The following is a 3,735-nucleotide window of genomic DNA, read 5'->3' as shown; positions in this document are numbered from 1 at the left end:
GATTCGCACACTGCATTGAAATATTGAAAAGAACCAATTTGTCATTGTTAGCTGTCCTTTAGTTGCCCCAGACACATGATACTTACATGTATAAAATGGAGTCATGATCCATAGGATTTCATTGCCTGATTTCCCGAAGTGGATCACTGAGTCTTTCTTCCTAGTCTGTTTTCATCTGGGAGCGCTGGTGAAATCTGCTCGGCATCACAGCAGTGTGCCAGATGTGTTAGTGGCTGTGCTTGAGGGGCATTGATTGGCTAGAAATAGAACCCAGGTGTCTCCAGTATGGATATCTTCTATCCTCTCTTCTCTTTCTATATAGCTAATATATGAAATTGTGTACATTTTAAAAATAGACTTTTTGGAAAATAATTCGCACATCGTACAATTTAATCCTCCAATCGTCTTAAGAAGAGTTGGGCAGCCAACACCACAATCAATTTCAGAATATTTTCTTTCTCCTCCTCATTGTTGTTTAGCTCCCCATCGCTCCCTATCTTTCCCTGCCATGCCCCAGGTAATTATTAAATCAGTTACTGTCTCTATAGATTTAGCTATCCTGGATTTTATATATAGAAAAACACACAAACAGGAAACAAACAACAACAAAAACAACAACCACGAGTAAACAAAATGGAAAGATTTCAATCAAAAAGAAAGCAGAAAATATTAAAAACGAAAACAACTGAAAAATGGGTCAAAGGGGATCTTTCTGTGCAGCCATAATGGTGCGCATGAACGTGCTGACCAACGCTCTGAAGAGCATCCGGGAGGCGGAAAAGAGAGGCGACCGTCAGGCTCTTAGCAGGCTGAGCTCCAAAGTCATCGCCGGGTTTCTAACTGTGATAATGAAGCGCAGCTACACTGGCGAATTTGAAATAATTGATGATCACAGAGCTGGGAAACTTGTTGTGAACCCGACGTGCAGGTTAAACGAGTGTGGAGTGATCAACCTCAGATTGAATGCGCAGCCCAAAGATCTAGAAGAGTGGCAGAATAATCTGCGCCCCTCCCGCCAGTTTGGTTTCATTGTGCTGAGGATCTCAGCTGGCATCATGGACCACGAGGAAGCAAGGCGAAAACACACTAGAGGAAAACCCTGGGCTTCTTCTTTTCTTTTCCCCCCCCAAATAATTTTATTGGGGCTTGTGCAACTCTTATCACAATCCATCCATCCATCCATTGTGTCAAGCACATTTGTACATTTGCTGCCATCATCATTCTCAAGACATTTGTTTTCTACTTGAGCCCTTGGTATCAGCTCCTCATTTTTCCCTCCCTCCACGCCCCCCAACCCAGCATGAACCCTTGAAGAGTCTGCCACTATGTTATTTTTGTCCTGCTTTACACTGTCCGATGTCTCCCTTTACCCACTTGTCCATTCCCCAGGGAGCGGGTTATATGTAGATCCATGTAATCGGTTCCTTGTTTCTACCCCACCTTCCCTCCACCCTCCAGGTATCACCACTCTCACCACTGGTCCTGAAGGATTCATCTGCCCTGGATTCCCTGTGTTTCCACTTCCTATCTGTACCAGTGTACATCCTCTGGTCTAGCCGGATTTGTAAGGTGGAATTGGGATCATGATAGTGGGGGGCGAGGGGGGAGGGGAAGCATTTAAGAACTAGAGGAAAGTTGTATGTTTCATGGTTGCTACACTGCACCCTGACTGGCTGGTCTCCTCCCTGCCACCCTTCTATAAGGTGAAGATGTCCAGTTGCCTACAGATGGGCTTTGGGTCTCCACTCTGCACTCCCCCTCATTAACAATGATATGATTTTTTTGTTCTGGGTCTTTGATGCCTGATATCTGATCCCTTCAACACCTTGTGATCACACAGGCTGGTGTGCTTCTTCCATGTGGGCTTTGTTGCTTATCAATTAGATGGCCGCTTGTATCTTTTGATAGCAGGGCACCATCAGCTTTCTTCACCACATTTGCTTATGCACCCACTTTGTCTTCAGAGATCATATTGGGAAGGTGAGTATCATGGAATGTCAGTTTAATAGAACAAAGTGTTCTTGCATTGAGGGAGTACTTGAGTAGAGGCCCAATGCATTGAAACAAATAAAACGCCCAACAGGCAATAGTAATAATAATAATGATGATGGGTCAAAAGAAGACCAAATAATAAGGTGCTGCATTTTAACCTGACGGCATTTGCCATAATCGACTTAATAGTCTCTGTGTGATAGTGTGTATTCACATACCTGGACTATGGCCAGGGGGTATTCACCAGAGTCTGAATCCACGTGGGGAGATTGCAAATGGATTTTGGGCTTCCACTGTCATCTGTAGCCTTCTGCAAACCGTGTGTTCACAATTTAAACTCTGATACTATTCCCTCCTTCAGATTTTATTATTTATAATCCTAGTATTATACAAGCTGGTGCACTTCTTCCATGTAACTTAATTGACACCTCACTTATATAGATGCTTGTTTTAAGACAAGCCTTTAAGACCCCAGACACTATTCTTTCTGATAGCTAGCCACCATCTGCTTTCTTCACCACACTTTGCTCTACCACCCATACCTTGTTTCTAGTTTTCTTTGTACAGGTCATTTGCTTCTTTTGTTAGGCTTATTCCTAATATTTCTTCTTTTGTGTAGCTATTGTAAATGATATTGTTTTCTTTGTGTTTTTTTTTTAGTTCTCTTAAAAAAACAAGCAAACCAGGAATTCGACTGATTTCTGCTGTTACTCTTGTATCCTGCTACTTTACCCAATCCCTCCGTTTCCAAAAGTCTGTCTGTGGAATCTTTGGAGTTCTCTCTCTGTAAAATCATATCATCAACAAATAGTGAAAGTTTCCCTTCTTTATCCAGTTGTATTTTCCCGATTTCTTTCTGATGTTTAATAGTTCTGCTAAAACTTCCAACAGGATGTTGAATAAGTGTGGTGATTGGCACATTTTTATCTATCTCTCATTTTCAAGGGAAATGTTTTAGTTTTGAACCCATTGAGTGTGATGGTGACCATTGGATTTTCATGTACAGCCTTTATTATGCTGAAGAATTTCCCTTCTATTCCTATTTTATTGAGTGGTTTCTCAGAAATCGGTGTTGGATATTGTCAAATACTTTTTCTGTATCTATTGATATGATCATGTGGTTCTTATTCTTTGTCTTGTGTATGTGGTGGATTACATTGATTGTTTTTTAAAATACTGATTTAAAAAAAATTAAAATATCCTTAAATTCCTCATCTGAATCCCACTTTTCCATGTTGTTGGATTCTATAGGTTAGAATTTCATTGAGAATGTTTATATCTGTTTGTGAGGGATATTAGTCTGTAGTTTTCTCTTTGTGGAGTTTTTACTTGGTTTTGGTATCAGGCTTATGCTGGTCTCATAGAATGAGTTTAGGAGTTTGTTGTCCTTTTCTATATTCTGGAATAGTCTGTGTAGAATTGGTGACAGATCTTTTCCGAATACTTAGTGGAATTCTCCTGTGAAGAAGACCATCTGGTCCTAGGGGTTTCTTGGTTGGATGTTTCTTTCTTTTTTTGTTACTTAGACGTTGTGCTTTATTGTCTTAAAAGACACTTACCGGGTAGATTAAAAAAAATAATTTTATTGGGGGCTCATAGAACCCTTATCACAATCCATCCATCCATCCATCCATTGTGTCAAGCACATTTGTACATTTGTTGTCATCATCATTCTCAAAACATCTGCTTTCTACTTGAGCCCTTGGTATTAGCTACTCATTTCCTCCCCTCCCTTCCCCCTCT

At 40.7% G+C, this 3,735-nt stretch overlaps 1 pseudogene; it reads left to right on the top strand.

Annotated features, from left to right (window-relative positions):
- Positions 1-725: 725 nt before the first annotated feature.
- Positions 726-1,108, top strand: LOC101642802 (annotated as a pseudogene).
- The last annotated feature ends 2,627 nt before the right edge of the window (positions 1,109-3,735 follow it).

This window comes from Echinops telfairi, unplaced genomic scaffold (genome assembly GCF_000313985.2).
Source record: "Echinops telfairi isolate 266 unplaced genomic scaffold, ASM31398v2 ScPeMD7_7469;HRSCAF=8507_0, whole genome shotgun sequence".
NCBI lineage: Eukaryota > Metazoa > Chordata > Mammalia > Afrosoricida > Tenrecidae > Echinops > Echinops telfairi.
The sequence above is the reverse complement of the archived record's forward strand: the minus strand, read 5'-3'. Positions and strand labels throughout refer to the sequence as shown.